Below are 26,267 nucleotides of genomic sequence, written 5' to 3' on the forward strand. Positions count from 1 at the left end.
AGCTTGGAGTGACATAGTCCAAGCCCTAAAAGAAAACAGCCTCCAACCCAGATTGATGTACCCTGCAAAACTATCTTTCAAAATGAATGGAGAAATAAGATACTTTCATGACAAAGAGCACCTTAGGAACTTCGTGAATACCAAACCAGCACTCCAAAGAATTTTACACAATAGCCTAGGAACAGACATTGAGGATCACAACCCCAGGAAGCAAAGCAGAATGAACCCATCTGGCATGACAAGAAATTAAATGCAAAGGGGGAAAACCCAACAAAAAGAAAAAGTCATGGCAATGACAAGTCAATATGTTTCAGTTATAACCATCAATGTTAATGGTCTCAATTCACCAATCAAAAGAAATAGACTGGCAGAATGGGTCAAGAAGCAAAATCCAACAATATGCTGCATACAAGAAACACACTTAATTCAAAAGGAAACTCATAGACGGAAATTTAAAGGGTGGAAAACAATACTGCATGCAACAGGAACCTGAAAAAAAGCAGCAGTAGCTATCCTCTTTGCAGATCAAGTAGATTTCAAACCAACACTGATTAAGAGAGATGAAGAAGGACACTACATCCTTGTAAAGGGAAGAATCCAAGAGGAAGAAATGACAATCATAAATATCTATGCACCAAACTATATAAAATAAATACGGACATGAAAAGTCATATATGCACTAAAACAATGGTAGTGGGGGACCTCAACACCCCACTGTCACAAATGGATAGATCAACTAGACTAAAAATAAGTAATGAAATACTAGAACTCAATCGAACTCTTGAACAAATGAACTTAACAGATGTTTACAGAGTCTTCCACCCCACAAAATCAGAATACACATTCTTCTCAGCTGCACATGGGTATTTCTCCAAAATAGACCACATACTCACACATAGAACATGTTTAAGTAAGTGCAAAGGAATTGAAGTTATCCCCTGTATATTAACAGACCATAGTGCGATGAAATTGGAGATTCATAGCAAAAGAAACTCAAAAAATTTCATAAACACGTGGAAATTGAACAACACACTTCTGAATAACCAATGGGTCACAGAGGAAATTAAAGAAGAAATCGGACAGTTCCTTCAAATAAAGGACAATGACAATACAACATATTGGAATTTATGGGACACAATGAAAGCAGTCTTATGAGGGAAATTCATAGCAGTGAATATGCATATTAGGAAAACAGAATGAGCCCAATTAAACAACCTGATGCTGAACCTCAAGCTTCTAGAAAAAGAAGAGCAGGACAACCCCAAAGCTTATACAAGGGAGGAAATTATAAAGATCAGAGGAGAAATCAATGCAATGGAGACTAAGAGAATGATACAAAAAATCAATGAAGCCAAGAGTTGGTTCTTCGAAAGAATCAACCAAATTGACAAACCTTTAGCCAACCTTGTCAGAAAAAGGAAAGAAAAGGCCTAAATCCATGCAATTAGGAATGAAAAGGGTGAAACTACAACAGACCCAGAAGAAATCCAGATGATCATCAATACCTACTTCCAGAACCTATACGCCAATAAGATGGACAACACAGAAGAAATGGACAGATTCCTAGATACATATGAATTACCAAAGTTGAACGAAGAAGACCTAAAAATTCTGAACAACCCAATATCAACCAATGAAATTGAAAATGGAATTAAAAACTTATCAAACTAAGAAAAGCCCGGGCCCTGATGGCTTCACTGCTGAATTCTACAAGACATTTAGAGAGGAACTGCTGCCACTACTGTTTAAACTCTTCAATGAAATTGAAAGGAAAGCAATACTCCCAAATTCATTCCTGAAAGCAAGCATCACCTTGATCCCCAAAGCAGGGAAAGACCCAACTGAGAAAGAGAACTATAGACCAACCTCACTAATGAACTAGATGCAAAAATCCTTAATAAGATACTGGAAAACAGAATGCAGAAGATCAGCAGGAAGATCATACACCCTGACCAAGTGGGATTTATCCCAGGGATGCAGGGATGGTTCATCATATGCAAATCAATCAATGTAATACATTATATCAATAGAGCCAAGGACAAAAACCATATGATCATCTCAATAGATGCAGAAAAAGCATTTGACAAAATCCAACATGCATTTATGATAAAAACCCTACCAAAAATTGGAATAGATGGTCTCTACCTCAAACTGATAGAAGCCATCTATGAAAAACCAACAGCCAATATCATACTAAATGGTCAAAAACTGAAATCCTTCACACTCAAATCAGGAACAAGACAAGGATGTCCACTATCACCACTCTTGTTCAATATAGTTCTGGAAACATTAGCCATGGCAATTAGACAAGAGAAAGAAAGAAAAGGAATAAAGATAGAAAATGAAGAAGTCAAATTGTCATTATTTGCAGATGACATGATACTCTATATAGAAGACCCCAAGAACTCCACCAAAAGTCTTCTAGACTTAATAACCAAATTCAGTCAAGTAGCTGGTTACAAGGTCAACACACAAAAATCAATAGCTTTCCTCTACACCAATGACAGACTCACTGAGAGAGAAATAGGGCAAATAATTCCTTTCACAATAGCATCCAAAAAACTGAAATACCTAGGAATCATCCTAATGAAAGAAATCAAAGACCTCTTCTCTGAAAACTATGGCACTCTGAAAAGAGAGATTGAAGATGATATCAGAAAATAGACAGACATCCCCTGCTCCTGGGTAGGAAGGATTAATATAGTGAAAATGGCCATACTTCCAAAACTGCTATATAGATTTAATGCAATTCCAATTGAGATCCCAGCAGCATACTTCATAGACCTCGAGAAAACAATCCAAAAATTCATTTGGAGCAAGAAGAGACCCAGAATAGCAAAAGCAATTCTAGGTAACAGAGACATGGCAGGGGGTATCACAATCCCCAACCTGCAACTCTATTACAAAGCTGCTGTGATAAAAACAGCATGGTACTGGCAAAGAAACAGGCTTGAGGACCAGTGGAACAGATTAGAAGATGCAGAAACAATGCCAGACACACTCAGCCATCTCATCTTTGACAAAGGAGCCAAACACCCTCAGTGGAGAAAAGATAGCCTCTTTAATAAATGATGCTGGAAAAATTGGGCTTCAACTTGCCAAAGATTAAAACTAGACCTGTATCTCTCACCATGCACTAAACTGAAATCAAAATGGATTAAAGATCTAAATATTAAAATAGAAACTCTGAACCAGTTGGAACAGAGGTTAGGTAGAACTCTTGAAGACATCGGTGTAGGAAAAGATTTTATGAACAAAACCTCAGTTGCCTGTGAACTAGCACAATCAACAACTGGGATCTCTTCTTATTAAAAGGCTTCTGCACAGCAAGAGAAACCACCAGCAGTGTGAAGAGACAACCCACAATGTGGTAAAAAATCTTCACCTGCTCTTCCTCAGACAAAGGTCTACTATCTCGAATCTATAAAGAACTTCAAAAGATCAGACCTCCCAAATTTAAAGACCCAATACAAAAATGGGCATCTGAAATGAACAGACATTTCTCAGACAAAGAAGTAGAAATAGCAAATAAATACATGAAAAAATGTTCAACATCACTGGTCATTCAAGAGATGCAAATGAAAACAACGCTGAGATTCCACTTCACTCCAGAAAGAATGGCTGCTATCATGAAATCAACCAATAACAAATGCTGGCAGGGCTGTGGGGAAAGAGGAACCCTGCTCCACTGCTGGTGGCAGTGTAGACTGGTGCAAGCACTGTGGAAATCAGTATGGAGATACCTCAAGGAACTAGGACTGGAAGTCCCATTTGACCCCGCTATTCCACTGCTGGGGATCTTCCCCAAAGAATTAAAAGAATCATACCACAGTGATATATGTGCACCCATGTTCATAGCAGCACAGTTTGTAATAGCTAAAACTTGGAAACAGCCCAAATGTCCATCAACTGGAGACTGGATAAAGAAAATGTGGTTTTTTAAATAAAATGGAGTACTACTCAGCCATGAAAAATGAGAAATTAGAGACATGAATAGCTAAGTGGGTGCACATTGAGGCAATACTCGTAAGTGAAATCAATAGGACACACATGAATAAATACTAAATAGTTTCTCTGGTGTGAGAAACTGAAAGTGTAAATAAGGACTAAAATGTATAATAGGTAATTTGAAATAGGAAGAAAAGGGGCAAAGGGGAAGGAAGTGGGAGGGCTAGGGTAAAGGATAGAAGGGAATGGGATTAATATGAGAAAATGGAAAAATAGGAACAAAATCTTTGTAAATAGGGAGGAATAGAGGGGTTGAAGGGAGGGCTGGGCAAGGGTGAAAAATAAGAACCAAGAGAGACTATGTAAAGGTGCAAATTTCCAATGATGAATGTCATTATATTGTATACCTAAAATGTACCAATGATTAGAATGAATAATCGATAATGTAAAATAGGAAGAAAAGGTCCTAAGGGGTAGGGGTAGTGGGAGGGGCAGGGGAAAGGAAAGAAGAGAAAGGAAAAATGATGAGAAATGGAAAAAATGGGAATAAAGTCTTTGTAAATAGGGAAGGGTGGAGGGCGTGAAGGGAGGGCTAGGAATGGGGAAAAAATAAGAACCAAGATGCATCATGTAAAGGTCCAATTCCCAATGAGAAATGTAATTGTGTTGTATACCTACAATGGACCAATAAAAGAATTTAATTCAAAAAAAAGAACAGAACAGAGGTATGCTGAGGCTCCCAGCATAGAGGAGGCTTCCGTGTAGGCATGGTGCTGCTCCCAGCACAGAGGAGGCCTTCAGGTTGGCGTGCCATGGCTCCCAGCCTAGAGGAGACTTCCAGGTCAACATGCCGTGGCTCCCAGGCCAGAGGAGACTTCCAGGTCAGTGCACCAAGGCTCCCAGTGTAGAAGAGGCTTCCAGGTAGGCATGCCCTGGCTCCCAGCACAGAGGAGACTTCCAGATCAGCGTGCCTTGGCTCCCAAGCAGGAGGAGGCTTCTGGGTAGGTGTGCCACAGTTCCCAGCACAGAGGTGAGCTGCATGGTCGTCAGGAACACAACCCCCGCCCAGCGTCAAAATGAGAAGATAGGTAAACAAGCCTCAGAACCAGATTTCCAGATCACCTACAGCAACCCCAAAGGGAAATGAGATGGAACACTCTGATACTCAACCACCTGGACTCCCTGAACGAGCAATGAAAGAGGATCTGGAAAAAATGAAATCAGAAATAATTTCTCAGATAACAGCAAAGATTGTGCCCATAGTTCTAGTCATGATTAATAAATCTAGAGAGGACACAGATTAAAAAATAGAGGAGCTGAGGAACATAATGGAATCCCAACATAGGAAACAAATGGAATGCACAAAACAGATGCAAACAGATTTCCAGGAGATTAAAAACTCCATTGAAAGCCTAAGCAGCAGAATGAGCCAATGTGAAGACAGAATTTCAGATATAGATGATAAGATTGCAATTAGTGACCAGGAAAAGAAAAAATTGTTTAAAATTATAAGGGACCACGAGAAATCAATCCAGCAGCTGCTAGATGATGAAAAGAAGAATAACATAAGACAGATTGGAGTCAATGAAGAAACGGGAGAGAATGCAGATGACATAAAAAAAACTGTTCACAGAAGTGATGGTAGAAAACTTCCCAGGCAGGGGAAAAGAATTTAACATACAGATAAGTGAGGCATATAGGACTCCAACTAGCCTTGATCAAAAAAAATCAACACATAGGCATATAATTGTTAAGATTCCAGGAACCCAACAAAAGAACAAAATTCTACAACTAGTTAGAGAAAGGAAACAAATCACATACAAACAAATCACATGCAAACCCTCAAGGCAAGAAGAGCTTGGAGTGATGTGTTTCAAGCCCTAAAGGAAAACAATCTTCAACCCAGATTGATGTATCCTGCAAAACTATCTTCCAAAATTGATGGAGAAATAAGATACTTTCATGACAAAGAGAACCTTAGGAACTTCATGAATACCAAGCCAGTACTCCAAAAAATTTTAGACAAAATCCTAGGAAAAAATGAGGATCACAACCCTAGGAAGCAGAGCAGAATGAATCCACTGCACATGACAAAAAATTAAAAGCAAAAGGGGAGGATCAAACAAAAAGAAAAAGTCACAACAATGATAACTCAATATGTATCAGTTACAACCATCAATGTTATTGGTCGCAATTCACCAATCAAAAGAAACAGACTGGCGGGATGAGTCAAGAAGCAAGAGCCAATAATATGCTGCATACAAGAAACACACTTAATTCAAAAAGAAACTCAGATGGAAAGTTAAAAGGTGGAAAACAATACTCCATGAGAAGGGAACCCAAAAAAAAGCAGGAGTAGCTATCCTCTTTACAGATCAAGTGGATTTCAAACCCACACTGACTAAGAGAGACAAAGAAGGACACTACATCCTTGTAAAGGGAACAATCCAAGAGGAAGAGATGATAATAATAAACATTTATTCATCAAACACTAGTGCACCCAACTATATAAAACAAATACTAATGGACATGAAAAATCATATAAGTACTAATACAATAGTAGTGGGGGACCTCAATACCCCAGTGTCACAAATAGATAGATCAACTAGACAAAAAACAACCAATGAAATACTAGAACTCAATCAAACTCTTGAACATATGAACTTAAGAGATGTTTACAGAGTGTTTCACCCTACAAAATCAGAATACACATTCTTTTCAGCTGCACACAGGTCATTCTCCAAAATAGACCACAGACTCTCACATAGAACATATTTAGGTAAGTGCAAAGGAATTGAAGTTATCCCCTGTATATTATCAGACCATAGTGCAAAGAAACTGGAGATCAATAGCAAAAGAAACTGCAAAAACTTCATAAACACATGGAAATTAAACAACACACTGCTGAATAACCAATGGGTCACAGAGGAAATTAAAGAAGAAATCAGACAGTTCCTTCAAATAAATGACAATGACAATACAACATATTGGAATCTATGGGACACAATGAAAGCAGTCTTACGAGGGAAATTCATAGCAGTGAATACTCATATTAGAAAAACAGAGCGAGGCCCAATAAACAACCTGATGCTGAAACTCAAGCTTCTACAAAAAGAAGAGCGGGACAAATGCGAAGCTTATACAAGGTAGGAAATTATAAAGATCAGGGCAGAAATCAGTGCAATGGAGACTAAGAAAAAATACAAAAAATCAATGAAGCCAAGAGTTGGTTCCTTGAAAGAATAAACAAATTGACAAACCCTTAGCCAATCTTATCAGAAAAAGGAAAAAAAAGGCCGAAATCCATGCAATTGAGAATGAAAAGGGTGAAATGACAACAGACCCAGCAGAAATCCAGAGGATCATCAATACCTACTTCCAGAACCTATATGCCAATAAGATGGAAAACACAGAAGAAATGGACAGATTCTTAGACACACATGAATTACCAAAGTTGAATGAAGAAGACCTACAAATTCTAAATAACCCAATGTGAATCAATGAAATTGAAAATGTAATTAAAAACTTACCAACCAAGAAAAGCCCAAGTCCTGATGGCTTCACCACTGAATTCTACAAGACATTTAGAGAGGAACTGCTGCCACTACTGTTTAAACTCTTCAATGAAATTGAAAGGGAAGCAATACTCCCACATTCATTCCTGGAAGCAAGCATCATCTTGATCCCCAAATCAGAGAAAGACCCAACCAAAAAGGAGAACTATAGGCCAATCTCACTCATGAACATAGATGCAAAAATCCTTAATAAGATACTGACAAACAGAATGAAGAAGATCATCAAGAAAATCATACACCCTGACCAAGTGGGATTCATCCCAGGGATGCAGGGATGGTTCATCATATGCAAATCAATCAATGTAATACACTATATCAACAGAGCCAAGGACGAAAATCATATGATCATCTCCATAGATGCAGAAAAAGCATTTGACAAAATCCAACATGCATTTATGATAAAAACCTTTAAAAATCGGAATAGACAGTCTCTACCTGAATCTCATAAAAGCCATCTATGAAAAACCAACAGCCAAAATCATACTAAATGGTCAAAAACTGAAATCCTTCACACTCAAATCAGAAACAAGACAAGGATGTCCACTATCACCACTCTTGTTCAATATAGTTCTGGAAACATTAGCCACAGCAATTAGACAAGAGAAAGAAATAAAAGGAATAAAGATAGGAAATGAAGTCAACTTGGCATTATTTGCAGATGACATGATATTCTATATAGAAGACCCCAAGAACTCCACCAAAAGTCTTCTGGACTTAATAACCAAATTCAGTAAAGTAGCTGGATACAAGGTCAATAAACAAAAATCAATAGCTTTCCTCTACACGAACAACAGACTCACTGAGAGAGAAATAGGGCAAATAATTCCTTTCACAATAGCATCCAAAAAACTGAAATACCTAGGAATCAACCTAACAAAATAAATCAAAGACCTCTTCTCTGAAAACTATAGCACTCTGAAAAAAGATATTGAAGATATCAGAAAATGGAAAGACATCCCTTGCTCCTAAGTAGGAAGGATCCACATAGTGAAAATGGCTGTACTTTTAAAATTGCTATATAGTTTCAATGCAATCCCCATTGAAATCCCAGCAGCATACTTAACGGACCTTGAGAAAACAATCCAAAAATTCATTTGGAACAAGAAGAGACCCAGAATAGCAAAAGCAATTCTAGGTAACAGAGACATGGCAGGGGATGTTACAAGCCCCAACTTGAAACTATACTGCAAAGCTACTTTGATAAAAACAGCATGGTACTGGCAAAGAAACAGACCTGAAGACCAGTGGAACAGATTAGAAGATGCAGAAAGAACTCCAGACACACTCAGCCACCTCATCTTTGACAAAGAAGCCAAACACCCTCGCTGGAGGAAAGATAGCCTCTTTAATAAATGGTGCTGGAGAAATTGGGTTTCAACTTGCCAAAGACTAAAACTAGACCTGTATTTCTCACCATGCACTAAAGAAAAATCGAAATGGATTAAAGATCTAAATATAAAAACAGAAATGCTGAACCACCTGGAACAGAGTTTAAGTAGAACTCTTGAAGACATTGGGGTAGGAAAAGTCTTTATGAACAAAACCTCAGTTGCCCATGAACTAGCACAAACAATCAGCAAGTGGGATCTCTTTTTACTAAAAAGCTTCTGCACAGCAAGAGAAATCACCAGCAGTGTGAAGAGATAACCCACAATGTGGGAAAAATTTTCACCAGCGGTCCCTCAGACAAAAGTCTACTATCTCAAATATATAAAGAACTTGAAAAAAATCAGCCAGCATCAAGAAGGAAGCTCCTCTGCTGCCATCCCACACTCCTAGGGCAGAGAAGCTGAGCTGGTCCCAGCACCCAGAAGGAAGCCCCCCTGTCACCATCCCATGCTCCTAGGGCAGAGAAGGTGAGCTGGTCCCAGCACCTGGAAGGAAGCTCCCCCACTGACATCCCACACTCCTAGGGCAGAGAAGATGAGCTGCGTGGGTGACAGAAGCACCCCCCCCCCGTGGAAATGAGAAGACATGTAAACAAGCCTCAAAAACAGACTTCCAGATCACCTACAGCAACCCCAAAGGGAAATGAGATGGAACAACCTGATACTCAACCACCTGGACTCCCTGAACCGGCAAGAAAAGAGGATCTGGGAAAAATAAATCAGAAATAATTACTCAGATAACAGCAAAGATTGTGCCCATAGTGTAAGACATGATTAATAAATCTAGAGAGGACACAGATAAAAAAATAGAGGATCCGAGGAACATGATGGAATCCCAACATAGGAAACAAATGGAATGCATAAAACAGATGCAAACAGATTTCCAGGAGATTAAAAACTCCATCGAAAGTCTGCACAGCAGAATGAACCAATGTGAGGATAGAATTTCAGATATAGAAGATAAATTTGCAATTAGTGACCAGGAAAAGAAAAATTGCTTTAAAATTGTAAGGGACCATGAGAAATCAATCCAGCAGCTGCTAGACAATGCAAAGAAGAATAACATAAGACTGATTAGAGTCAATGAAGAAAGAGGAGAGAGTGCAGATGACATAAAAAAACTGTTCACAGAAGTGATGGTAGAAAACTTCCCAGGCAGGAGAAAAGAACTTGACATACAGATAAGTGAGGAATATAGGACTCCAGCTAGCCTTGATCAAAAAAAGTCTACACATAGGCATATAATAGTTAGGATTCCAGAAATCCAACAGAAGAACAAAATTCTACAAGCAGTGAGAGAAAAGAAACAAATCACATACAAAGGAAAGCCCATCAGAATCACAGCAGACTTCTCAATGCAAACCCTCAAGGCAAGAAGAGCTTGGAGTGATGTATTTCAAGCCCTAAAGGAAAACAGCCTCCAACCCAGATTGATGTACCCTGCAAAACTATCTTTCAAAATTGATGGAGAAATAAGATACTTTCATGATAAAGAGCACCTCAGGAACTTCATGAATACCAAACTGGCAGTCCAAAAAATTTTAGACAATATCCTAGGAAAAGACAATGAGGATCACAACCCCAGGAAACCCAGCAGAATGAATCCATTGGGCATGACAAATTAAATGCGAAGGGGGAGAATCCAACAAAAAGAAAAAGTCATGACAAGACTTTTAAAACTTTTAACTTCATCTCCCTAATGAGGGTATAATTCAATCTTATTATTGTACTGATTTGTATTTTTCTGATTCTAGAGCTGCACACCTTTCCTTGTGGTGTACTATTTATCATCTTCTTGTGTCTACTTTTTAATTGGGTTGTCTATTAATGAGCTGTAAGAGTTCTTTATATATTCTGGTCATAGGTTATATGCATTGTAAATATGGTCTGTTAAAGGACTACTTTTCATTTTAGTGATGTCATTTAAAGTTCTAAATTTTGAAGGAATCTCATTTATCAATGTTTTTCTTTTATACATCATGTTTTTTGTGTCCTAGGTAGTTCTTGCCTATCCTGAATTCATAAACATTTTCCCCTATAATTTCTTCTTAAAGTTTTATACTTTTAGGCTTTCATATTTAGGTTCATACATCCTTTCAAGTTATTTTCATGTATGGAAAAAAAGGGTTGAGGCTAATTTTTTATATACGGATACCAGGTGTTCTAGTGCTGTTTGCTGAAAACACTATCTTTCGCTCAGCTCTTGAATTGAGTTTATATTCTATAAAATGTTAATGTTAAATAATCTTTCAAAATTCAGTGGACCATATATGTGTGATTCTATTTCTAGATTCTCTGTTTTATTCAAGTGATCTATATGTCTTTCCTTACACCAACACTGCCTTGATTACTGCAGCTTTTCTTAAAATTAGGTATTAAATGTCTTCCAACACTGATTTTTTTTTTGCTTTTTTACTTTTCTAGGTCCTTTGTACTCCTACATAACTTTTAAATTTCAATATCCAATTCATTTATAGCAAGTATACATAGACCTGAATTTTTATATATATCTTGTGTTTTCTAATCCTGCTAAATTCAAATACAAGTTCTAGGGGCTCCTAGAGATTTCTTAGTATTTTCTCTGTAGATGATCATTTCATCTATATATAAAGATTTTGCTTCTACCTTGCCAATCCTATCTTAATTGTGTCATTTTACTGCCAGACTATTTTGGTTTGGGCCTAGGTTTCAAAGTTTAATGGACAGTTGAAGAGTAAGCATATCTGCCCTTGTTCCCCACCTTAGGGAGAAAGCATTGTATCTTCTCCATTCATATAAGGAGTTTTTGCTGAAAGTATGGAGGACATGTCTTTAATCTGTTGAGAAGGTTCTGTTCTACTTCTAGTCTCCTGGTAGCTTTTACCATGAACAGCTGTGGAATTTAGTCCAATACTTTTTCTCCAACTACTGATAGGATCATATAGTTTTTTCCTTTCCTCTCTTAAAATGATGACTTTTGGGGATGGATCTTCCAATGCTGAACCAACACTGCCATCCCCATAATAAACCACTTTCTACATCCTGCCAGATCTGACTTCTAAGAGTTTGTTTTGTTAAACAAATTTCTATCTATGTTCATACTTTTTTCTTCTATTATCTTTATCCTGTTTTAGGATTAGCACAATGTTGATTTCCTAAAATGAGGGGAGAAGTGTTCCTTTTTTTTTTCTGCTTTAAATTTTTGAAATAATTTATCAGTTAAAATGTATACAAGCCTGTTGTTGTTATATAGGTAGGTTTTCAAGCTAGGAATATCCTTTCTTTAATAGGTGCTATTCAAATTTTATATTTCCTCCAGAGTCAGTTTCATCAATTTGTCTTCCAAGGTACTTCTTAGAAGTTGTCGAATTTATTTCAAAAAAGATTTTTGTAATATGCTTTCTATATCCTTTTAAGTTCTGTAAAATCTGTAGTAATGTCTTCTAGATCTTGATATTGTAATTTTAAAAATGTATAATTGATATTGTGTAATAGGAAGTAAAGGTCTAAAGGAGCAGGGGAAGTGGGAGGGGTAGGGGAAGGGAAAAAAGGGAAAGGAAAAAATATGAGAAATGGAAAAAAATGGAAACAAAGTCTTTGCAAATAGGGAAGGGTGGAGGGGGTGAAGGGAGGGCAGGGGAAGGGAAGAAAAATAAGAACCAAGATGCATCATGTACAGGTACAAGATCCCAATGATGAATGCAACTGCACTTTACACCTGAAATGTACCAATAAACTTAATGGGGAAAATATGTTTTATTTCTAGAATGTCTGATACTGAGAAAAAATAAGCTACTTAACATTTTTTGGATATTGAGGCAAAACAAACAACATAACTGGATTGGATCTGTTATGCAATCGTAATTATTGATGAGCACTTTCTATATCATTGCTATAAGATATCCTGGATTTTTAAAATAATTTTCATCCTTGCCTTTTCTGATATGTGAGGGATCAACATTTCCTGAACCCAGCTGATGTGATGATTTATTGGTGGCTGCTATATTTTATTTTAAAGGTTATTGGAGAATGTTTATTTTTAAGAAACATATGGTTGCTTGTTTTGCCTCAATGTCCAAAATATTTATGGTTTACCTATTTTGATGCAGTCAGGAGTGATTTGCAGCACAGTTTTATAAGACCTGTTGATCACATATGATACAGGCAGAACAGCTATGCCAAGGGGCCAGAAAAATTTAACAGTGCACTGTTCTATGGGCTCACTTCTAAGGACTATGTGCTTTCAACAGTTCCTTGAGTGATTATAAAACTGGCTCATTTGGAGTCAAATAAATTCTCAGATATAGACAAACACTTTAGAAGTGATGTTACTTTTGAAACTTTTTGATGTGTAGAAATGTCTTATAAGATATGGGTGTACATATTTTCACAAGGGTGATATATACGCTTCTGAACCAGAGGAAACAATTAATTATCATTGTTATTCTTGGCTCTGTGATTGTTTTATTGTTTAATTTTTGTCTTACATTCCTAACTAGTAAGTTTCTTTACTATACATTTTGTATGTCTTTCTATCCTCCAAGGTATTTACTGAGGAAGCAGACAGAGTAACAGCCCCACTAATGCCAGTTTCACTGTCAAGGACATTTAGCATTTCCAATGATTGGGGCAGAGGGATTGAGACAGGGTCTCACTATGCAGTTCAGCCTGGCTTTGTACTCACTATGTAGATGAGGCTGGCTTTGTACTTGTGGTGATCCTCCTGCCTCAGCCTCCCAAGTACTGGGATTACAGGTGTACACTGCCACACCTGGTATTCCAATGATTTTTACAGAGTCAAGCGGGTTTGGGGTTCTGTGATATCTTATTAGAATTTTAGCTTCATTGGTCCCTTACAATGAGTTGCAGAAATTCCTTCATTAACAAGCCAAAATTGCACATTCAAAACACAGCTTCCAGCAATATCAACCATGTGATCTGAGTTATCTTGAAGGATTCACAGAGGCTGCTATAGTGCTGGGTAGAGCACGTGAGGAAAGACAGAAATAGATGCTGCATTGATTTGCTGAAGATCATAACTGGATTGCATCATTGTGCAATCATGATTATTGATGAGCACTTTCTATACCTTTGTTATATCATAAGATATCCTGAATTTTCTGAATCATTTTTCATTCCTGCCTTTTCTGACAAGTAAGGGATAAATATTGCCTGAACCCTGCTGATGGGATGAATTGTTGGTGGCTGCTGTATTTTATTTTAAAGGTTACCGGAGAGCATGTGTTAAGAAAAACAAATCATTTTCATTGAACTATTTTGATAATATGAAGTCTAATACAGACACTCCTGTTTTAATGACCTACCTAGTTAATGACTGTTTGGGCTTGTGACAGAAGCACACTGTTCAGACTTGTGACCTGTCCTATTTCTGGTACAGTTCTGTACATCTTGTTGATAAAGCTGCAATGCCTTTTTTGGTATGGTACACCTTGTTTACACAATACTATAATTTTTGCTGATTGTACTGTGCAGTATAGTACTGTAGTTCTTTCCACTGTTATGCATGACAGTACTCCACATAAGAGTTATGCAAATAAGAGCAAAGTCACCAAGTTGGAGTTTCCTTTGATGATTTCTTTGTTCTGAATATCCTATGAACATACTATATATGATTCCTCACTTAGTGACCAATGAGTCCCTCTCAGTCGCAAGCTTCCTGATAGTCCCCTGATTCACATTCTGAAGGCCAGACCCCTGCTCTGTGTCGGGAGCCAGGAGCCAGGAGGGCCAGGTCAGAGCTCATAACAGAGTGAAGCAACTCAGACAGCAGGCCGGGGTGTGAAAGTGACATGTACTGTGGTGCAGGGGCGCGAGAGCCATGTCTCCCCTGTGCAGCCGGATACAAGGCCCCTGTGTGAGGGTCAGAGGAGGGTGGGGCAGCAGCCTGGCCTAGACCTCATCCAGAGAGGATGGCTCCCATTTCCCTGGCAGCAGGTGGCATTGCATAGGAGGGGACAGTGGCTAATGGAGTCAGGAGCCCACAGAGGGCAGCTGGTGGTGTCACAGCCACCAGCACCCCAGACAGCTAATGTGACCAGCAGCCTCAGGGCTGAAACCAGTTTTGTGTTTTGGGGTTCTTTTCACTCTCTTTTAAGGAATGATGATGCTGTGTTTGCTGTGTTAAAGAAAATGTATTTTCTTTATAATTTTGCTTTGCTGCTTTTTGCTGTTGATATACAGCTCAATGTATCAGGAGAGTCCTGCCAGAAAATAAATCCATAGCTGTTTTCATGACAGCAATTGCATGCCAACAAGTGACATGTAAATGCTGCATTTTAATGGCTTGTCAAAAGAACTGAAATGTATTTTTAAAAAATTTAGTGTGAGTTCGATCTCCAGTACCAAAAATCAAAATAAATAAAATTTAAAAAAAAAATGTAGTGCGTGAGAGAACAGCATTTCTGCCCTTGTAGTAGACAAGAATGGTGAAAGCAAAGTACGTTTTGTTCATTGGCATGTCTGTTCATGAGGAGGACGAGCACAGCACCATTACTGAGGGCATCTTTCCTCCACCTCCACCCACCCCTGCATCTGCATCCTTGTGCCAGTCTGAGTCTACACTCCATCTACATCTCTGTCCATACCTGCTCTTCCACCCACCTTGCATCCACACCCACACCTTCTTGTGTCTGCTCTGCACCCACAGCCACCTGCACTTCCCACTGCACACCTGCAGGTGCACCGGTGCCCCCGCCATGCCTGGGAACATCCACACTAACACCCAATCCCCCCACTCACACGGCCCATGTCTACTGAATCCCTCCCTATCGTCCGTCTACCTACTGGCCTCTTCTTATCCTTCGACTATGTCCCTTTACCTAATTCCTCTCATACAGTTCTTACAATTTTTAAAATATTGGGATAGCTACCATTTTTTAAAATTTTAAATATTTATTAGAACATTTGCAGTGCATATTAATTACTTTCATTGTGAGGAATTGCTACATGTTCATAACATCTCGATTCTCCCCCTTCCCATTTTTGGAAACACTTTTTTGGGTCATCATCAGATTCATTTATTTTATGTCTTTATCCATTCAATTATCATAAATACAGATTAACAGCCAGACTAACAGGCCAGAAACATATAACACACATAAAACAATCATGCTAAATAGAGACACACTTTTATATACATTGTCCATGCTGGATTACAATAACTTTTTCTCTCTTTTTTTCCTATTCTCTGTCTTTTATTTTTGTACTTTACTTATATATTGGGTTTCTCATATAAGAGAAGCCAAGTAATATTTAAGCTTATGTGTCTGATTTACTTCACTTAAATTATGGTCTCAAGGTGCATTCATTTTCCTACAAATGACTCACAGTTATCCTACTTTATGGCGGAGTAATATTCCATTGTGTATAAGTACCACATTGTCTTTATCTATTCATCTGTTTATGGACATATAGGTGGCTTCCAAGATTTAGCTATTATGAGTTGTGCTGCTGTAAACATGGGTGTGAATGTATCACTGTGATATGATGTCTTTAACTCTTTCGAGAAGATATCTAGAAAGGTAATAGCTGGGTCACATGGAATTTCTTGTTTTAGTTTTTTTGAGGAATCTCCATACTCATTACCATGGCAGTTGTACCAGTTTACATTCCCACCAAGGAAGAAGGGGTCTTTTTACCCTGTAGCCTCACCAGTATTTGTTATTGATTTCTTGATGATTCTTCCTTGGGTGAGATGGAATCTCAGCATTGTTTGACATGTTATACATGTACTGTATGTCAGCAGTGTTGAACATTTTTTCATGTATTCCTTGGCTGTTTCTACTTCTTCATCTGAGAAATGTCTATTCATTTCAGATGCCCATTTTTACTAGGTCTTTAAATGTGTGTGTGGTCTAATTTCTTGAGTTCTTCATATTTTCTAGATACTAGTCCTCTAAGGAGTGGCTGGCAGAAACTTTTTCCCATTCTGTGGGTTGTCTCTTCACTCTGTTGGTGGCTTCCTTTACTGTGCAAAAACTTTTTAATTTGATGTGAGCCCATGTGTTGATTCTTGGTATAATTTCTTGTGCAACTGGGGTTCTGTTCAGAAAGTCTTTGTCTATACCTACGTCTTCAAGAGTTTTACCTATTTTGTCTTTCATCAGATTAAGTATTTCTATTTTAATATTTAGATCTTTGGTCAATTTTTATTTTATTTTCATGTATGGTGAGAGATATAGGTCTAGGTTCAATCTTAGACATGTGAATAGCCAGTTTTGCTAGTATCATTTGTTAAAAATGCTATCTTTGCTCCAGCGAAGATTTGGTCCATTTGTCAAAGTCCCTTTGCCAAGTGTGCCTGGAGCTGTTTCTGCTTCCTCTATTCTGTTCCATGGATCAGCATGTCTGCTTTTTTTCCCAATACCATGCTGTTTTTATCACTGTAGCTTTGTAGTATAACTTGAATTGTAATGGCCCCTGCCTTGCCCTTGTTGCCCAGAATTGTTCTTGGTAGTCTAGGTCTCTTTTGATTCCATATGAATTTTGGGATTGCTTTCTCTAGTTCTGTAAGAGATGCTATTGATATTTTGATTGGGTTTGTGTTAAGCCTGTATAACAGTTTTGGAAGTACAGATACCTTGTTTAACCACACACCTGTTTAAGTTATTTGGACTTATGACCTTCAGACTTATGACTTGTCTTTTTTTTTTTGTAAAGTTCTGTACATCTTGTTGATAGAGCCACAATTCCCTTTTTTGCACAGTACCCCTTGTTTATATAGTACTGTGATTTTTGCTGATTGTACTGTATAGTACAGTGCTGTAGTTCTTTGTTCTGTTATACATGACAGCACTGCACAAAAGAGTTATGCACAGAAAAGCAAAGGTATGCAGTTGGAGCGTCCTGTGACCATTTCTTTGTTCTAAATATTGCAGTGTATGTACTACATACAATTCATTAGCAACCAGTTTGTTTAACGACCTCGTTGCTGGAACAGAACTCAGCTGTTAAAGGAGGAGTGCCTGTATGGCCATTTTCACTATATTGATTCTGCCTATGAAGGAACAGGGGATGTCTTTCCATTTTCTGATGTTCTCTTTGATTCCTTTTTCAGAGTACTGTAGTATTCATTATATGGGTCTTTCACTTCCTTGGTTAGGTTAATTCCTAAGGATTTCATTTTTCCTGACACTATTGTGAAAAGTTTTGTTGCCCTAATTTCTCTCTTTTATTATTGATGTACAGGAATGCTACTGCCTTTTGAGTGTTGACTTTGTACATTGCTACATGATTAAATTTGGTTATTAATTCTAGGAATCCTCTGGTGGAGCTTTTGGGGTCTTCTATGTAGAGGATCATGTCACCTAAAATAATGATAATTTAACTTCTTCCTTTCCTAGCCATATCTGTATCAGTGAGTGCCAACTACAGAAACAGATTTAACATAAGGTATATATCCTTATATATAAATATATAAGGATAGACAAGGTGAGTCTAAAATGGCCGCCTGCAGAGTAACATGTGGAAGAGTGCAAATGGGCTGGCTCCAAGCTGGAGACCCACAGTATCTAGTCAGAAGCCAAAGGTCTGGAGTCCACTGTACATCCCACGTGAGCTCACGTCAGGTAACCAAAGGGTCTTCATTGGAAGCCAGGAGATGACATCCAATGCGAAGGTGAAAACTGAAGCTCCTCTGAAGAAACAGACGGGGACCCTCCTTCTTCTTTCCCTTTCTTATTCTGTTCAGGCTACAAGCCTACCAGTGGTGCCATCTACACCCAGGTGGGCCTCCTGTCTTCAGTAAGTCCATCACCCACACCCAGAACTGTGCTGACGCAATCATCTGCCTTTTCTTACTAAGTTTCTACAGCAGTTAACTATTACACTATCCCTTTTTTTTCTTTCTCTTGTCTAACTGCTCTGGCTAATGTTTCAAGAACCATATCGAACAGCTGTGGTGATAACAGACATGCCTGTCTTTTTCCTGATTTTAGGGAAAAGCTTTCAGTTTCTCTTTGTTTTTCATGTGATGTTAGCCACTGGATTGTTATAAATGGCTTTTATCAGACTGAGATAAAGATCTTCTATACACATTTTCTTCAGGGTTTTTATCATGAATGGATGTTGGATTTTTTTTTTTTGCTTAAATTCTTTTATTGGCACATTTTAGGTATACAATACATTTACATTTATCATTGGGTGTTTGTACCTGTACATGATGTATCTTGGCTCTTATTTTTTCCCCATTACCTGTGCGCCCTTCACCCCTCCACCCTTCCCTATTTACATAGACTTCGTTTCCATTTTTTCTTCTTTCCTCATAATTTTTCCTTTCCATTTTGTCAGATGCTTTTTCTGCATCTTTTCAGATGATCATGTGATTTTTTTGTCCTTGCTTCTATTTATGTGCCATATTACATTTATTAATTTGCATATGTTGAACCATACCTGCATTCCTGTAATAAATCCTACTTGGTCATGATGTATATTTTTGTTGTTTTGCTGTATTCTATTTGCCAGTATCTTTGAGGATTTTTGCATCTATATTCATTAAAGAAATTAGCCTGTAGGTCTATTTGGTTGAGTCCTTTTCTGGTTTTAGAATCAGAGTAATGTTTGCTTACAGGAATGACTTTGGGAGTACTGCTTCCCTTTCAATTTCATTAAAGAGTTTGAGGAGCATTGGTGTTAGATTTTCTCTAAAGTTCTTATAGCATTCAGTAGTGGCAGTTCAAGCCAAAAGATTTTTAACTTTTTTAAAAAAGTACAAGTAATACAAATAGGCCATTCCTAATCCTGTATGTATTACTCAGGGTTCTCTAGAGAAATGAGCCACTGAGAGCGATGGAGAGAGAGAGGGAAACAAGAAGGGAAGGAAGGAAAGAAGAAATAGAAAGATGGTGGGAGAGATTAAGGAAGGGAGGAAAGTGAGGAGCGGGGAGAGAAATTACTCTCTGGATTAGGAGCTAAGAAGTCCATTGGCTGGGGGTTTAGCTCAGTGGTTTCGCCGCCTGCTGTGCAAGAGCAAAGACCCTAGTTCGAACCTCGGTACCAAAAAAAAAAATTCCGTGACAGGCCAACTGCTGGCTGGAGACCCAGGCATGCTGGAAGCCTGGCTCAGCCCAGGTTTAGAAGCCTCAGAACCAGGGACGCTGGAGATTTAATGCTCAGGATGAAGCGAAAGGGGAAGTACCGAGGGGTCACTGTGAAATACCAAGTTCCATTGCTGGAAAGCTGGGAATTCTGCTGTTCACAACAGGAGGAATGGCCCACCCTGGCAGCGAGAAAGGAAATCCACATCCTGCCTTTGTGTTCCAGGGGCCTGGTCTCCCTGTGCAGCCCACAGCCACCCATGGCAGCCTCTTCCAGGAGCCCCAGTCACAGTGATGCCTAAGATCACCCATCGCATCATGACAGGGGGTTTAAATTAAAAATGGGTTTATCAATATCAATCAATGAAATTGAAAACATAATTAAAAACTTACCAACCAAGAAAAGCCCGAGTCCTGATGGCTTCACTGCTGAATTCTACAAGACATTTAGAGAGGAACTGCTGCCACTACTGTTTAAACTCTTCAATGAAATTGAAAGGGAAGCAATACTCCCAAATTCATTCCTGGAAGCATCACCTTGATCCCCAAAGCAGAGAAAGACCCAACCAAAAAGGAGAACTATAGGCCAATCTCACTAATGAACATAGTTGCAAAAATCCCTAATAAGATACTGGCAAATACAATGCAGAACATCATCAAGAAGATCATACACCCTGATCAAGTGGGATTCATCCCAGGGATGCAGGGATGGTTCAATATACAAAAATCAATCAATTTAATATGCTATATCAATAGAGCCAAGGACAAAAACCATATGATTATCTCCACAGACACAGAAAAAGCATTTGACAAAATCCAACATGCATTTATGATAAAAACCCTACCAAAAATTGGAATAGATGGTCTCTACCTCAAACTGATAGAAGCCATCTATGAAAAACCAACAGCCAATATCATACTAAATGGTCAAAAACTGAAATCCTTCACACTCAAATCAGGAACAAGACAAGGATGTCCACTATCACCACTCTTGTTCAATATAGTTCTGGAAACATTAGCCACGGCAATTAGACAAGAGAAAGAAATAAAAGGAATAAAGATAGGTAATGAAGAAGTCAAATTGTCATTATTTGCAGATGACATGATACTCTATATAGAAGACCCCAAGTTTCAGTAAAGTAGCTGGATACAAGGTCAACACACAAAAATCAATAGCTTTCCTCTACACAAACAACAGACTCACTGAGAGAGAAATAGGGCAAACAATTCCTTTCACAATAGCATCCAAAAAAACTGAAATACTTAAGAATCAACCTAACAAAAGAAATCAAAGACCTCTTCTCTGAAAACTATGGCACTCTGAAAAGAGAGATTGAAGATGATAACAGAAAAATGGAAAGACATCTCTTGCTCCTGGGTAGGAAGGATCAACATAGTGAAAATGGCCATACTTCCAAAACTGCTATATAGATTCAATGCAATTCCAATTGAGATCTCAGCAGCACACTTCATGGACCTTGAGAAACCAATCCAAAAATTCATTTGGAACAAGAAGAGACCCAGAATAGCAAAAGCAATTCTAGGTAACAGAGACATGGCAGGGGGTATTACAAGCCCCAACTTGAAACTATATTACAAAGCTACTGTGAAAAAAACAGCATGGTATTGGCAAAGAAACAGACTTGAGGACCAGTGGAACAGATTAGGAGATGCAGAAACAATGCCAGACACACTCAGCCACCTCATCTTTGACAAAGGAGCCAAACACCCTCCCTGGAGGAAAGATAGCCTCTTTAACAAAAGGTGCTGGAAAAACTGGGTTTCAACTTGCCAAAGAGTAAAACTAGACCTATATCTCTCACCATGCACTAATCTAAAATTGAAATGGATTAAAGATCTAAATATTAAAACAGAAATGCTGAACCGGTTGGAACAGAGGTTAGGTAGAACTCTTGAAGACATTAGTGTAGGAAAAGATTTTATGAACAAAACCTCAGTTGCCTGTGAACTAGCACAAACAATCAATAAGTGATCTCTTCTTACTAAAAAGCTTCTGCACAGCAGAGAAACTACCAACAGAGTGAAAAGACAACCCACAATGTGGGAAAAATTTTTCACCTGCTGTTCCTCAGACATCTATAAAGAATTTTTAAAAATCAGACCTCCCAAATTTAAAGACCCAATCTAAAAGTGGGCATCTGAAATGAACAGACATTTCTCAGACAAAGAAGTTGAAATAGCAAATAAATACATGAAAAAATGTTCAACATCACTGGTCATTCGAGAGATGCAAATGAAAACAATGCTGAGATTCCACCTCACTCCAGAAAGAATGGCTGCTATCTTGAAATCAACCAATAACAAATGCTGGTGGGGCTGTGGGGAAAGAGGAACCCTGCTCCACTGCTGGTGGGAGTGCAGACTGGGGCAACCACTGTGGAAATCAGTATGGAGATACCTCCAAGAACTAGGACAGAAAGTCCCATTTGACCCAGCTATTCCCCTGTTGGGGATCTTCCCCAAAGAATTAAAAGAATCATACCACAGTGATATATGTGCACCCATGTTCATAGCAGCACAGTTTGTAATAGCTAAAACTTGGAAACAGCCCATCAACTGGAGACTGGATAAAGGAAATGTGGAGTTTTTTATAAAATGGAGTACTACTCAGCCATAAAAAATGAAAAATTAGAGATATTTATAGCTAAACGGATGCACATTGAGGCAATAATCTTAAGTGAAATAAATAGGGCACACATGTGTAAATAGCAAATAGTTTCTGTAGTGCGAGAAACTGAAAGTGTAAATAAGGACTAAAAGGTATAATAGAAAATGTGAAATAGGAAGAAAAGGGGCAAAGGGAATGGGAAGTGGGAGGAGTAGGGGAAAGGAAAGGAGGGAAAGGAATTAATATGAGAAAATGGAAAAATGGAAACAAAGTCTTTGTAAAGAGGGAGGGATGGAGGGGTTGAAGGGAGGGCAGGGGAAGGGGGAAAAATAAGAACCAAGAGAGATTATGTAAAGGTGCAAATTTCCAATGATGAATGTCATCATATTGTATACCTAAAATGTACCAATAAAATAAAATTTTTTAAAAAACAAAAAATAAGTTTATGATAAAAAATAATAATAATACCTACAAGATGCAAAGCCTCATACTAGGCACCCATAAGACTCCCTAAATGCTTGGTGGTGTGTGACTCAGTGTGGCTTTTGGTCCAATGCACTTACAAAGTGTGCCTGATCTCCTCTCAAATAGGTTTCTTTTGCTGAGAGAAAAGAGACAGGCCTCCCAGTGCAATCTCCCCTGGACTACCAATGTGTGACTTGCTCCATCCCTTTGTGGCCCACACTACCCTCACCCCTCCCCAAGTCCTCTTTCTGGAAGGATCAACCCTCTGCAGCCCCCAACACCAGGCCCTGCATGGGCCTGAAGGAAGGGGTGACAGGAGCTGCCAGCACAGCTGGCCTGGAGCGCAACTATGGCAGAAAAGGTGGTGTGGTTGCCACAGGCTTGCTCTCTGTGTGATGTATCCCACTGACAAAATACACAGGATCTGACCCCCATTCAGTCCTTGGTGCCTAGACAGTGATGATGAAGGAATCTGGTGTGTTCCCAAGCTCCAGCCCTGATCTGACGCCCTCCTAGGGGGGCTAAATGCCTGGGTGTGAGAGGCCAGGATACCCATTTAATGTCCACTCCATGGCTTCATGGGACGAACATCTGTCAAGGAGCCAACACACTACAATGCATTTCCATCTTCATCATTGCTGTCATCTCAGGAAAGAACTAGGAGCTGTCCTCACCCATGGAAAATCATTGTTTTCCTGCTGTTTGACCTTATGCACAGAAATAACCAACACAGAAAAAAATTGCTATATCTCCACTTAAAAGTAGTAAGTGCAAATGTTCTATATAACAGCTATCATAATTTAGAAGTAGAATGTCAAAATAAAATAATATTTCACATTTGGAAATACTAGTATTTATAAAATTTCTTAAGCATTTTATTTCATTTGACCTTCACAGCAACTGTTTGATTATTCACATTTACCAAATATAATGTCAAAGAAGCTTAGTGACTCACCTATGCCTCCACATCTCCTTACAAGACAGGGTGGCAGCTTCTTATAACACTGAACATATTGCTGCCATGTGTGTGGTGATCCCACGCTGTGGTACTTGCTCAAATGAATGGAAAGCCGGGTCCTCTCAAAAAATCTGCACATGAATGTTACAGCAGCTTTACCCATACCTGCTGCAACTTGAAGCAAATACGGTGTCCTCCTTTAGTAGGTAAATGACTGAGAAATTCTGGAGCACTCAAACCATGGATGGTATGTAGTGATAAAGAAATGAGGTTCTGAGCTACGAAGAGATGTGGAGGAAACTTAGATGCACTGTACCAACTGAAAGAAGTCAGGCCAATGCCAGCTATATGACATCCTAGAAAAGGCAAAACTCCAGAGACAGAAAAAGGTTAGTGGTGCCAGGGGCTGAGAGGGGGTAGTGTGTTAGAAAGCTTTCTGTCACTGAGACAAGATGTCTGAGATACCTCACTTATAGGAGGAAAGGTTTCATGGTTTCAGAGGGTTCAGTCTATGCACTATTAGGCTACACCACACAGCATGGCTTCTGGCCAAGGACTCAGTCCACAGCCAGAGAAGCACATCATAGACTCCAGCAGCCTTGCCTTACTTCCTGCCACCCTAGGCCACAGGTTGACGGAATGTGAAATGGCCTTTGGAAGACACCATCCTAGCATCTAGCAGAGCCAGGCACATTTCTCCAGGAAGCTGGCGTGCTCTGAATTGGCACCCAGTTCATGGTACTCTTTATCTCCCTGCCAGGATTCGCTAGTCCAGGAACCAAGAGATGAACCAGTCACCTTTACCCCAAGTTGCTCACTAGCAAAACTTCCACTCCTGTCCCCAGGAATTTATGCTCAGTTGGTGTAGACGTTGGTTCTAGAAAGAAGAGTGCTTCCATCAGGGAAAAGTACTTTGCTGCTACCCACCTGGAGATAGGAGAATTTTGTCAGAGATGCACAGAGTCTCTTTGTACCCCGTGTCTCATGACTGCGGTTAATGAACAAGTAAAAGACACTGGTGCGCACAGGCTGCGAACAGCCCGAAAGGACAGCACACCACCTCGGGAGCCCCAGGGAGGGGGACACATGTGTGGGGCAGGTGGGGAGAAGCAGGTTGACAGCAGCCAGACAAAGCTGGTTTGGGCTAGGATCTGCGTGTGGCCCTGTATCAGAACATGCTTTCACCTCATCCCTCTCGTCTCTTTACCTCTGAGATGTAGCGTGTTGGTACCTCTGCAGTACTCATGCAGTCAACTTTGCACTCATGACGTCAGTTACAAGATGTGAGAGGGACAGAGCCCGCCGGTGGGTGACATCAGCAGAGCAGCTCTGGGCAGCCCTTGCCCTTGCCACGCTCACTACCCTCAGTACCCTCGCCCTCTCCACCAGGTCGAGGTCACACGACAGGGCCACAGCTGTCCATCTGGACACCAGCTTGCTGACCTCTCTGCCCAACCCCTTCCATGGGCTCATCACGGTCCTGCTACCCTGAACAAACCTCACAGGACGCAGTGTGGAGAGACAGCGAGCCCTGGCCTAAGGGCCTTGCCTCAACAAATGACACACGCCATCAGCAGAGCTCCCCGAGGCCTCTGATCAGCCAGCGCCCCGTGAGCACTGCAGAGAGGGTGGAGGGAGCCACCAAGCCTGTTGACCACAGGCCTTCCCTGTGGAGCAGCACACCTGGCCCAGAGTGCTGTGACCCGCAATGCCAGCTGGAGCTCCAGTCACGAGTCGCAGGATCACTGGCTCCACCTCTGCCTTGCTCCCCAGTGTGACAGATATTTAAGTCCTGACTGTGAGACACAGGATTTTACCCCATGCCACTCTGAGCTGTAACACTACATGTGGCCGCAGCCTGGGTCTTATTCAGAGCAAAAGGAGACATGACCATCTTGGGAACAGGTCGTGAGAATGTGATCTCATGATGGCCCCCTCCATGTATAATTATGCACACAGAAAGTTAAATCAGGAGCAACAGAAACTGCATAGGCAGTGCAATAATGTATACCTTTAAAATGACCGTAATTTGTTAAATGATCTTAGCACCCCTGTGAAGTATACAGGAACAGGACTCTCTGGCTACCAAACTGTAGTACATGGCACTGCACAGAGCCTTGGGCCAGTGCCGACTGTGCCACATCTGATGGCTCAGGCTGGGATGTGCATGGACTCCGCCCCGCCCTCAGTTACCCTTCCTCTCTGTAGAAGCCCCAGCATCTGTCCCTCACTCCCTGTGATTTCCACCCGTGGCCCACAGACAGGACACCA

At 39.7% G+C, this 26,267-nt stretch overlaps 1 protein-coding gene across 1 annotated transcript in view; it reads right to left on the reverse strand.

Moving 5' to 3' along the window:
• The window catches only part of Ptprn2 (protein tyrosine phosphatase receptor type N2), a 611,205-nt gene that overhangs the window by 439,501 nt on the left and 145,437 nt on the right, over positions 1–26,267 (reverse strand). The window lies entirely within an intron of this gene.

The sequence above is a fragment of the Heterocephalus glaber genome, unplaced genomic scaffold (assembly GCF_053883595.1).
Source record: "Heterocephalus glaber isolate CG9 unplaced genomic scaffold, H.glaber_assembly_v1.0 deba00000818, whole genome shotgun sequence".
In the NCBI taxonomy this organism is placed as follows: Eukaryota; Metazoa; Chordata; class Mammalia; order Rodentia; family Bathyergidae; genus Heterocephalus; species Heterocephalus glaber.